Below are 13,484 nucleotides of genomic sequence, written 5' to 3'. Positions count from 1 at the left end.
TAACGCCAAACTACCGGCCAGTTCTGATAGTATTGTGATTCTACCAGTCATTTCCATAGCCACAATACAAAGCAGACAGAGAAACAGCTCCTCAAATTTGCATGTGTTCTCAGTTAAACCAACCAAGCAGTTTCACTTCTGGCATATCTAACGTACAAGCTGTTCACACATACTGTACTGTTGCAGTGACAAAAGGCTCCACTGACCAACACACACAAGTACTTAGTATATCAATCATTTTGGCTAGAGAGGGGTATTATAACCAGCCCATTAAAATGCCTTGCATACTAGAGATGGTCAGCTCCCAAATCACACTTCATATGTGTATATAGAATGAAAACCCTAAACACCTCCATTAAATTGATCTAGCAGCTGAATAGTTCATACGGAGACTACATAAGTGTTGCAAAGTAGAGGATACCCACAACCCCCCTTCTCTCAGGCCTGGGTTGTCTCTCTGACCTCAGATCAGATCTCTCTCTTAGGGAAAAGAAGAGAAAATAACAATCTGTCCATCCCCCCCTTCTCTCTCTCTCTCTCTCTCTCTCTCTCCAGTCGTAGCAGCAGCAAAGTGACCAAATAAGGCTAGCCAGAGCAGGGGTGTGGGAAGAGAAAGAGAGGAGTGGACTCCAACTCCCCTCTCAATCATCCCTCCATCGCTCCCTCCAAGCTCTCCTCAAGCTAATAGCTGTTTATACCCCCTCTACTTCTCTAAGATATGATTTACACCATGCAGTCCAAAACAGGGTCAGAAAAACAAACAAGAGAAAGTGGTGTCGGGAGAGAAAGAAATAGGAAAGTGAATATGGAGGGAGAAGCTCTGATCCATTCCCTCAGAGCGCAATGCTCTGGACAGAGCGGACCTTTGTAGTGTGTGTAGCTTGTGTGTGCGCACACACTGTGTGTGTCAAAAACAGATATTCCGTCTCTAGCGATGGGGCTGATAAAACCCGTCCACCAGAATCACATCAAAAAAGGGGTCAAAATGGAGTGAAACGGCAGAAGAATGCAGGATACCACAGGGCAGTCGGACCGACTGAGAAACACATCACTATAACAAAACAAGTACCTAATTCTCTCACTCCTCCTCCCCTGTCAGTCAGCTGTAGGAGATATCAGGGAATTATGTGGACGTTCCTTCTCAGAATTCGGACTCTGGGAAAAGGGGCGATGAGATCGCTCTGAGGGCGACCTGGTAAACTGGGGCAGTTAATGATTCAAAACTTTGTTGACATTCCTGGTTTTAGCTGGCTGGTATTAACAGAATATACTGTCTACGAATCACAGAACAGGACATGACCCACTGATTGTCAACTCATGAGCTCACAGTCATGGAATCCTAATGAACACCAAAGTGGAGCTAGCTAGGCCACAAGACAATATGGTAAGCAAGCACAGCCCCCTGAGAGTACAGAATACTTCAGAGATTGGATGCTAGAGTGGACGAGCCCACTAAGTAGCCTAGTATTTCCCCTAGATCACCCCCCCCCCCCCCCCCCCGCCCCGAATTCAGGACGGCAAACATCAAAACATTCAAATGAAACCAATAAAGATCACAAAACAACAGAGCTCAGATGTGTTGCCTCTGTCTTCAAAGTTGAAAGGGAAAAAAACAGCGACACACACACGGTGTCCTCAGAACATGGCCTTACACAAACACAGAGACCCAGAGAGAGGGAGCGACAGAGAGAGCAACAGAGAGAGTGACAGAGAGTGAGAGAGCTATCAAAGGCCTGCCACCAGGAATAGGGATGCCTGTCTGGCCTGGAGGAGAGATTCAATAGCCAGGACCAGCTGAAATCCAGACAACTTCACAGGTCTGGGTCTATCCTCTGTTCTTATCCTGTTTTACAGTTTATAAAGGAAGCAACCTCTCAGGTTTATTTAATGTCCCAGACAATGGCGCAGTCTCGATGCTCTTCAACAGCTTCCTTCCCTTGCCTAACCTCTCCTTTACCTCACTGACAGGTTAGTTCAATATGCTGAAGACATATCCTTATTCTAAACGTCTGGGTTGAGCCTGAAGTATAGAGCTGTTTAATGACCCAGTACACATCCATGTAAACAATTTTAGCTGTGATGAGGAAGAAAGCAGGATGAAGGGAGGAGAGCAAAACAAACAGACGACAAAACCAGCATCTGTCCAGCAGGAGAGATCCCTCTGTCTTCCACATGCTCTCACATTGTTATTCACCAACAAAACAGCGTCTAGAAAAACACACAAAGAGAAGGTTCTGTCCCTTCTCAGGGATTTCAGGTGGAACAAAAACATTCCAATCTTGTTCACTGTCAATGATGTTAGAAGCAGAGTTTGTCCTGACATCTTGAAGAACATGTTACTACTGAGGAGACGGGAATGAGAAGGTTTTGAGAGAGATCATTGTGGAACGGAGCTAGCTTTAAATACTGCAACAAAGGTGGACATTATAACTGTGTTCATGAGAGGAATGGATGGGTCACCTCAAGCAACAACTACAACTTTCCAGAATATTCTGAACTGCTACAGACAAAGATCTGCATTCACTGAGCAGAGGTCCTATGTTTAAGGGAAAACTGAACAAAATGACATGAAAACAATTGGTCACTAGATGTCACATGATGGAGTGTAGATTGGGCTGCTACTGAAAACACAATAAAGATGTGTTTCAGCACCAGAATGTGTATGGTCGGATGATGGAGGTGAGAATGTTGACATGAGTCTTTGTTTATGTGAACCCCAGCCTTTGCTGAGCTGTAGACACGAAGAGATATGCAGTGCCTTCAGAAAGTATTCACGCACCTTGACTTTTTCCATATTTTGTTGTGTTACAAAGTGTGATTAAAATAGATTTGTCATTTTTTGTCAACAATCTACACAAAATACTCTTTATTGTCAAAGTGAAAGAAAAATGTAAAATAAACTTTCTTAATTGAAAATAAAACAAATATATTTTGATTAGGTAAGTATTCAATCCCCTGAGTCAATACGTTAGAATCCCCTTTGGAAGCGATTACAGCTGTGAGTCTTTCTGGGTCTCTCCAGAGCTTTCCAAACCTGGATTGCACAATATTTGCCCATTATTCTTTTTAAAATTCTTCAAGCTCATTGCTAGACAGCCATTTTCATGTCTTGCCATAGATTTTCAAGCCAATTTAAGTCAAAGCTGTAACTAGGCCACTCAGGAACATTCAATGTCATCTCCAGTTACCTTGAATTTTAGGTTATTTTATTCTGTAGTCTTCCTTGTTTTCTCTCTGTCCTTTAGGTTAGTATTGTGGAGTAACTACAATGTTATTGATCCATCCTCAGTTCTATCACAGCCATTTAACTCTAACTGGTTTAAAATGACCATTGGCCTCATTGAAATCCCTGAGCAGTGACTGAGTGTAATACACCATCCAAAGTGTAATGAATAACTTCACCATGCTCGATGGGATGTTCAACGTCAGCTTGTTTTTTATGTGTCCCCATCTACCAATAGGTGTTCTTCTTTGTGAGGCATTGGAAAACCTTCCTGGTCTATGTCGTTGAATGTGTTTTAAATTCACTGAGGGACCTTACAGATAATTGTATGTGTGGGGTACAGCAATGAGGCAGTTATTCAACAATCATGTTAAACACCATTATTGCACACAGAGTGAGTCCATGCAATTTATTATCTGACTTGTTAAGCACATTTTTACTCCTGAACTTATTTAGGCTTGCCATAACAAAGGGGTTGAATACTTATTGACTCAAGACATTTCAGCTTTACATTTTTTATTAATTAGGAAAATTTCTAAAAACATAATTCCACATTAACATTATAAGGTATTGTGTGCAGATCAGTGACACAAAATAGAAATGTAATCCATTTAAAATTCGGGCTGTAACACAACAAAATGTGGAAATTGCAGAGCAAAGAAGTTCAGGGACCGGAGAAAAAATGCGATAACAAAAAAAGAAAAAACGGGAATGATTTTCAGTGCAAAATGTCCAAATTACATCAGCTTGACCGGTTGTAAGGAAATATACTGAAGAAAATAAACATATTTAATAAACGTAGGTTTCATGAGCTAAAATAAAACACATTTTCCATACGCACAAAAAGCTTATTTCTCTAAAATTTTGTGCACAAATTTGTTGACGTCGCTGTGAGCATTTCTCCTTCACCAAGATAATCCATCCACCTGACAGGTGTGGCATATCAAGAAGCTGATTAAACAGCTTCCTCTCATCACCATATTTGGGAGTGAATGGAAACGCCAACCAGGAAACTTTACATTTAAACATTAGGTGAAATTTCTGTCTCATTGTTCTAGGCGGCCACAAAATAAAGAAATGATTAAACTAATGTTAGACAATCAAATTCAATATGTAAATAAACAACATTCGTTAAGGCTGATTCATTGAGTGAAAGCTTATTTTACAATGCTCCTGTGAAATGAGGCCCGCTCCATGCATTATTGAAAGCACTTGTTTCCAAACTCAAATGATATCTGAGTCTTTTTACAGTTCTAATGGATGATGTTAACAAATGTAATGTTTCTTGTAATTTGAACTATCGTGGGGTCGTGACTCGTGTCATGTGTGATATACAGTTGAAGTTGGAAGTTTACATACACTTAGGTTGGAGTCATTAAAACTTGTTTTTCAACCACTCCACAAATTTCTTGTGAACAAACTATAGTTTTGGCAAGTCGGTTAGGACATCTACTTTGTGCATGACACAAGTAATTTTTCCAACAATTATTTACAGACAGATTATTTCACTTTATCACAATTCCAGTGGGTCAGAAGTTTACATACACTAAGTTGACTGTGCCTTTAAACAGCTTGGACAATTCCAGAAAATGATGCCATGGCTTTAGAAGCTTCGGATAGGCTAATTGACATCATTTGAGTCAATTGGAGGTGTACCTGTGGATGTACTTCAAGGCCTAACTTCAAACTCTGTGCCTCTGCTTGATATCATGGGAAAATCAAAAGAAATCAGCCAAGACCTCAGAAAAAGAATTGTAGACATCCACAAGTCTAGTTCATTCTTGGGAGCAATTTCCAAATGCCTGACGATAACACGTTCATCTGTACAAACAATAGTACGCAGGTGTACAAACAATAGTACGCAGGTATAAACACCATGGGACCACACAGCCGTCACACCGTACAGGAAGGAGACACGTTCTGTCTCCTAGAGATGAACGTACTTTGGTGCGAAAAGTGCAAATAAATCCCAGAACAACAGCAAAGGATCTTGTGAAGATGCTGGAGGAAACAGGTACAAAAGTATCTATATACACAGTAAAACGAGTCCTATATCAACATAACCTGAAAGGCCGCTCAGCAAGGAAGAAGCCACTGCTCCAAAACCGCCATAAAAAAGCCAGACTACAGTTTGAACTGCACATTCGGACAAAGATCATACTTTTTGGAGAAATGTCCTCTTGTCTGATGAAACGAAAATAGAACTGTTTGGCCATAATGACCATTGTTATGTTTGGAGGAAAAAGGGGGAGGCTTGCAAGCTGAAGAAAACCATCCCAACCGTGAAGCACGGGGGTGGCAGCATCATGTTGTGGGGGTGCTTTGCTGCAGGAGGGACTGGTCCACTTCACAAAATTGATGGCATTATGAGGATGGAAAATTATGTGGATATATTGAAGCAACATCTCAAGACATCAGTCAGGAAGTTAAAGCTTGGTCACAAATGGGTCTTCCAAATGGACAATGACCCAAAGCATACTTCCAAAGTTGTGCCAAAATGGCTTAAGGACAACAAAGTCAAGGTATTGGAGTGGCCATCACAAAGCCCTGACCTCAATCCTATAGAACATTTGTGGGCAGAACTGAAAAAGCATGTGCGAGCAAGGAGGCCTACAACCTGACTCAGTTACACCAGCTCTGTCAGGAGGAATGGGAATGGAATGGGAACTTCTGACCCACTGGGAATGTGATGAAAGAAATACAAGCTGAAATAAATAATTCTACTATTATTCTGACATTTCACATTTTTTAAATAAAGTGGTGATCCTAACTGACCTAAAACAGGGATTATTTACTAGGATTAAATGTCAGGAATTGTGAAAAACTAAGTTTAAATGTATTTGGCTAAGGTGTATGTAAACTTCCGACTTCAACTGTACATGGCTTATTGATAACTGTTTCCTACTATAGGCAGTTGGCTGCCTAGTGACTGCAACATTAACTCTCCCATGTGAATAGTTGGCGTCGGAGAGTTACCAAGTGCTTTTTTCAATGTTACCTTTATTTAACTAGGCAAGTCAGTTAAGAACAAATTCTTATTTACAATGACGGCCTACCCCAGCCAAACCCATCCCCAAACCCGGACGATGCTGCGCCAGTTGTGCGCCGCCCTATGGGACTCCCAATCACGGTCGGATGTGATACAATAGTACTGAATAAGCTCAACTGAAACACGTCAATCCATTCCATATCTTTACACTATAAATGACACAGGGACGGTATATCTTGCCTAGGGCGGCAGCAGAACTGCTAGGATCGGGCCAGACTAACAATAATTTGCCTCCAATTTACTTGCATATGCGGTGGACCTTGGCCTACTCAAAGCGAGCCGGTCCTGTTGCGAAGTCGAAACTGTCCTTGTAGCAGCTTGCTATGCTCATCTGCCTCGTTACTTTTTCCTCAAGGCTGTCTTTACTCTGTGCTGGAGAAAGAACCCCCTCTCAGCGGGCACACTGGAAACAGGGATAATCAACACAATCTTTTCCAACTTTGCCCAGTCGGGGTACAACTTATGAGGACCTTGCGTCGTTTGCGTGAGTAAAAATAGAAAAACACATGCCCCAATGCCTCCGAGGAGCTTGATGATTTATTAGCCTATGAAGTATATTTGCCTTTAAAGTTGGAGCACATCGACTGGTATTTCCATGATTAATAAAAAGCATTATTTTGCAATGGATGTTTGTTTTTTGTGGACAATTTGGCCGGCCACCATTTTATTAGCTTTTCATAACGGACACCTTGCTGTCTGCCGGCACACAACAGGTGGGAGCTGCTACTCCGGCACACAACAGGTGGGAGCTGCTACTCCGGCACACAACAGGTGGGAGCTGCTACTCCCACCTGTTGCTACTCCGGTACACAACAGGTGGGAGCTGCTACTCCGGCACACAACAGGTGGGAGCTGCTACTCCGGCACACAACAGGTGGGAGCTGCTACTCCGGCACACAACAGGTGGGAGCTGCTACTCCGGCACACAACAGGTGGGAGCTGCTACTCCGGCACACAACAGGTGGGAGCTGCTACTCCGGCACACAACAGGTGGGAGCTGCTACTCCGGCACACAACAGGTGGGAGCTGCTACTCCGGCACACAACAGGTGGGAGCTGCTACTCCGGCACACAACAGGTGGGAGCTGCTACTCCGGCACACAACAGGTGGGAGCTGCTACTCCGGCACACAACAGGTGGGAGCTGCTACTCCGGTACACAACAGGTGGGAGCTGCTACTCCGGTACACAACAGGTGGGAGCGACACCGTGTGCTAGCTAGCTAGTCATCTCCTCTACTGGAGTGCCCCTGCCTCCTGTCTACATACTGGAGTTAAAGCTTAAAAATGGACCAATAGAAGTTTAAAAAGGGAATGCCCACATGCAGGAATGTCCTGAATTGCAGGCAGCAGTTGCACCCTTCACTTTTTCTGCCTGTTCCCAAAAGCACTTAGTGTGTAGGCTATCTGGCACACATTTAACTAGGCCCTAAAGCTTATAGGCTTACGAACTAATGCCAGATGGTCCAAAATAATGAAAGAAAAACCTCAATGGTGCCTATAGATATAAAATGCACAAGAATTATACATTTACGCATTTTTTAAGGTAATGTTCTCTTTATTCAAACCCGCCCGCCACCCATCGGCCCTTCATCCACACAATATTTCATGACCCTGAACCCACCCTCCTAGGGTGACAACATGTCCTGGATTTTGCAGGACAGTCCCGCATTTTGACCCTTTGTCCCTCATTTGATCAACAAATTCAAACACGACTAATAAAAAAAAAAAAGGGTTGATTTGTCCCATATTTCAGTCAGACATATACACACACACACATATATATATATACACACACACACATATATATATATACACACACATATATATATATATATACACACACACACACATATATATATATACACACACACACATATATATATATATATATACACACACACACACACATACATATACATATATATATACACATACACACACACACACACACATCATAAGGGTGTGGTGGACTACTGGTGATGTTTAACTCTCTCAAATCGTTGTTGTCTGATCTGATATTCTGCACAGCGCTAGACGAGAAGTAGGCCAATGTCATAGGCCCATTGTCAAACAATCAGATTTCTCAAATCCTTTCGGGCTAAATTCCAGCTAAACTTGGAGAGGACAGCCTAACTACATACAGGAAGGCTAGGCTATATAGTCTGCTCTAATTTGCTCACGAACCACTAACTCAATAAGATCTAAATGCATATTCCCATGAAACTGACTGAGATCAAATGATTGGCATGAAGATTCAGTTTGGAAAATTCACTGGTAAAACGTGAAGAATCTTCATTTACGATTGACAGTGATGATGCCATGGCCTATTTTGAAATGAGGTATGCCTAACTTGATGTTTCAGGGAATTAAAAATATTAAAATGTTCTAGAGACAGTATGTGTGGGCATAGGCAGACGTTGCAATTGGAGGATGCATTTTATGCATATTCTATAATGATATTAAATATAATGATATCAAAGTCGGTACAAACTTATGTCATTTACATTTGTATTGCTCTCCAACACCTAAAAACTACACCATAAGCGGGAAGGGGATTTTGTGTGTGTGTGTGTGTGTATGTTTTTATCATGTAGGCCACACTGTCCCGTGAATGTCAGCAAAATCATCCTGTTGTCCCACATTTCTGTATTTTAAATGTGGTCACCCTACGCCCTACCTGCGGATATAACCATGGGGACTGCGATTTATGAGTCAACCTGCACATCACTAGCCTGTGTACGTGTGTGTTTAAAGGGATACTTTGGGATTTTGGCAATGAGGCCCTTAATCTACCTAGCACTAGCAGATAACTGGTAGTCTATGGGTATCTGCTAGCCATATGACTGGGTACGACCATGGGTATCTGCTAGCCATATGACTGGGTACGACCATGGGTATCTGCTAGCCATATGACTGGGTACGACCATGGGTATCTGCTAGCCATATGACTGGGTACGACCATGGGTATCTGCTAGCCATATGACTGGGTACGACCATGGGTATCTGCAAGCCATATGACTGGGTACGACCATGGGTATCTGCTAGCCATATGACTGGAAGTCTATGGGTATCTGCTAGCCATATGACTGGAAGACTATGGGTATCTGCTAGCCATATGACTGGAAGACTATGGGTATCTGCTAGCCATATGACTGGAAGACTATGGGTATCTGCTAGCCATATGACTGGAAGACTATGGGTATCTGCTAGCCATATGACTGGAAGTCTTTGGGTATCTGCTAGCCATATGACTGGAAGACTATGGGTATCTGCTAGCCATATGACTGGAAGTGTTTGGGTATCTGCTAGCCATATGACTGGAAGTCTTTGGGTATCTGCTAGCCATATGACTGGAAGTCTTTGGGTATCTGCTAGCCATATGACTGGAAGTCTTTGGGTATCTGCTAGCCATATGACTGGAAGTCTTTGGGTATCTGCTAGCCATATGACTGGAAGACTATGGGTATCTGCTAGCCATATGACTGGAAGTCTTTGGGTATCTGCTAGAATGCTAGTTAGCAGTGGCTCGCGAAACTACCTCTAACTTCTTTCATACTGGACACAGAGACAAAAAAATGTTGTTTGCCTGCAAAATTGTGTGTGTGAGCATGTGTGCGTGCCTGTAAAGTGGGGTGCGTCTGCTTACATTGGGAGGAAATGGTATGCATACCTCAGTAGTGAGGCCTGGTGGCCAGGGTTAGTCTGGCCCTCAGCCAGCAGCATGTTAAAGTAAGGAGGGTTATCTCCACCATCTTTCAGAGCAGCAACACAGAAATGCTGCATCCCTCCCAACACACTATTTACTCTCTCTGAGGAGGAACTCTCCAAAATGGACGGCACACAGGGGGACTGTGCTCTAGGCAGAAGTTGATGTGGGGGGGGGGGGGTGAAACTGACCTAAGATCAGTGTTTCATTCTGGGGATAACCTCATCCTACACCACAGGCCATCCAGCAGACAACACCCCCTCCTCCGGAAGTCTCAAAAAAGCACTTACCAATCTAAAGTTTGGGGAGAAAATATAAATGGAAGTACAGTAACTCCCACTGAGTATACACAGTGGTTTTTTGTGTTTGGCTAATGTTAAAAACAATAGGAAGAGACCGTTTATTGTTTGGTTTAACGTCTGGAAAAAACATTCCATAAATAAAAAGGCCATGCCAAGCTACAGAGATTCCAAATGAGTCACGTTTTGGTATAAAAAAGAATTCGAACAGTTGAGGTCACAGTAGTGTTAGCCAATCAGGCTACATGTCACCCTATACTAGCATCTATTACTACCAACAACAATACAGGTGACTTCAGGTCACAGCCCTGGTTAAAGCCTTACAGGACACTGAACATACACACACACAGACACACACAGAAATATAGACTGACAGAGACGGACAGACAGAGAGAGTAGCCTCCTGGTGTTGGTAACAGTCTTCAAGGAGGAAATAAACTCAGAACTTCCATCGGACATCAACGCTCTATCTAAGGAAAATAAAGCTTTAAGGCTTATAAATACAGTACAATCTCCCTGCTTCGCTCTATCAGACTGCAGCTAATGGGCACAATGTATGCTAGACAGAGCCCCACTTACCTTCAGCCACATCATGTAACGTAGAAACTAACATAACTCCTAGTACGAGTGGAACGCTTGCTAGTCTCAACTCCTTCCAGCCATGCTGAAACATCCTCATTTGTTCCTCTTAGGGCGACACTTAGACCTACCATGGATCCATATTACACTCCTTCCATTACTGCAAAGTACACCATCACAAAACACCATGCTTTTCTCACCTCTTCAGCGATTATTACACACACTAATGGCTAAAACCCCACATAAATTGTGCATGGAACATCCACGCATATTGAAATGGTGAACATACTGCAGTGCCGGGAAAAAGTACTGATACTGAATGTTTTCCGATCTTTAACCAAAACCTAATATTAAATAATGGGAACCTGAGTTAACAAATAACAAAAAATATTTTTACTTATTTTATTTAATTAACAAAGTTATGCAACACCCAATTCACCTGTGTGAAAAAGTAATTTCCCCTTTACACTGAATATCTGGTTGTTCCACCTTTAGCTGCATTGACTGCAACCAAATACTTCCTGTAGTTGTTGATCAGTCTCTCACGTTGCTGTGGAGAAATTTTGGACCACTCTTACATGCAGAACTTAACTACCGTAATTTCCGGACTATAAGCCTCAACTTTTTTCCCTGGCTTTGAACGTCGCGGCTTAAACAATGACGCGGCTAATATATGGATTTTTCCCGCTTTCAATTTTTTTTCTAAAAAAAAAACACATTCTGTGACGTGCTCAGTTTTTTGGCGGCATGAAGCTTTCATTAGACCAATGAAATTGCCGAACGGGTTAAGGTCAAACAACTTTTTTTGTTTACTGTTTAGATTAAATCGAATGCTCTCAAACTTCCCATCATTCTGATTACGGTAGTCATTTCGTCACCCTGATTCCTGGGGGTACAACAAAGTATTTGCAGCCACTCGACATCAGTGTAAATCGTGCATTTAAGGTGGCGCTCCGTGTTCAGCGGGAGGCTTGGATGACAAGTGGGGAGAAATCCTTCACTAAAATGGGCCGCATGCGAAGAGCAACTTATGGTCAAGTCTGCCAGTGGGTCCTGACAGCGTGGAGCATTGTCAAAAAAATCCACTATCATCAACGGGTTTGGAAAGGCTGGACTGCTGCGTGTTGAAGAGGGCTCAGCGGGGGATTTGCCTCCGGATGAAAGTGACGAGAGCGACAATGAAAACGATCCAATATTGGATGAAGCAATTCTGAGGCTATTCAACTCCGACACCGAAGGAGATGGTTTCAGTGGTTTCAGTGCACAGGAGGAGGAAGATGGTGACCAATGACTTTCTTGGTAGGCTACTGTTTACTGCTAATTTTGTATTTTTTGTTACAAGCCGTGTTTTGTTAAAGCCTGTGTAAAGTTAATTTGTTTCAATGTACCGGTAGGCACCTGCGGCTTATAGACATGTGCGGCTTATTTACGTTCAAAATAATATATTTTTTTAAATTCAGTGGGTGCGGCTTATATTCAGGTGCGCTTAATAGTCAGGTGCTTACCGTAATAGAAATTACGGTAAGCAACTTTTGTGGGTTTTCAAGTATGAACTGCTTGTTTCAAGTCCTGCCACAACATCTCAATTGGGATTAGGTCTGGACTTTGACTAGGCCCTTCCAAAACTTCAAATGTGTTGCTTTTTAACCATTTTCATTTAGACTTGATTGTGTGTTTGGGATCATTGTGTTGATGCACAACACAGCTGCGCTTCAGCTTTAGCTCACATATGGATGGCCTGACATTCTCCTGTAGAATTCTCTGATATATTGCAGAATTCATGGTTCCTTCTATTAAGGCAAGTCATCCATGTCCTGAGCCAGCAAAGCATTCCCACCACCACCACCATGCTTGACCTTTGGTATGAGGTTCTTACTGTGGAATGCAGTGTTTGGTTTTTCTCATCCAAAATGTTTGGCAAAAAGCACCTGGAAGCACCTGGATGATCTTCAAGACTCTTGGAAGAATGTTCTATGGACAGATGAGTCAAAGTATAACTTTTTGGATGACATGGGTCCCATTATGACTGGCGAAGCCCAAACACTACATTCCACAGTAAGGACCTCATACCAACGGTTAAACATAGTGGTAGTAGTGTGATAGTTTGGGGATGCTTTGTTGTATGAAAGTTCTGAATTAATCAAGCCTGAAAAAATAAAAACTCAATACAAATTATGATTGTGCCGTTAGACAATACATAGCCTACCGCATATTATTATACACAGCAGAAAACATAAAACAAAACAGATTTAAGATATCTTCGCTACAAAATTGGTCTAGCCTATACTCCAAATTTAAACAAATTTGAGTAAATGCTTTTTGAGTGTGGACTGTATTATTATGCATACTGGGTGGACTGGTTACCTTATGCTACACTCTAAAATGTCTATCTATGAGTCTGGGAGAGAACGTATATCCCTATGTGATGCTGTTGGTCCATTAATTGTGCAGTTAGCCTACAATTAGTGAATTGGTATTTGGTTTGAATAGCCTAATAGGGAATTTTTATATTTTCATCATTAATTGGGTGACACATTCCCTTTAGCTATACAGAATCTCTCACCACCGTGCATTTCCAAATCAAATGTTATTGGTCACATACACGTAATTAGCAGATGTTATTGGTCA

The 13,484-nt window shown here is 42.2% G+C and overlaps 1 protein-coding gene across 6 annotated transcripts in view; it reads right to left on the bottom strand.

The window, feature by feature from the left end:
• The window catches only part of LOC115150503 (inositol 1,4,5-trisphosphate receptor type 1), a 169,048-nt gene that overhangs the window by 144,621 nt on the left and 10,943 nt on the right, over positions 1–13,484 (bottom strand). The window lies entirely within an intron of this gene.

Source organism: Salmo trutta, chromosome 16 (genome assembly GCF_901001165.1).
Source record: "Salmo trutta chromosome 16, fSalTru1.1, whole genome shotgun sequence".
NCBI classification, from domain to species: domain Eukaryota; kingdom Metazoa; phylum Chordata; class Actinopteri; order Salmoniformes; family Salmonidae; genus Salmo; species Salmo trutta.
This window is presented reverse-complemented; position numbering and strand designations above follow the sequence as displayed.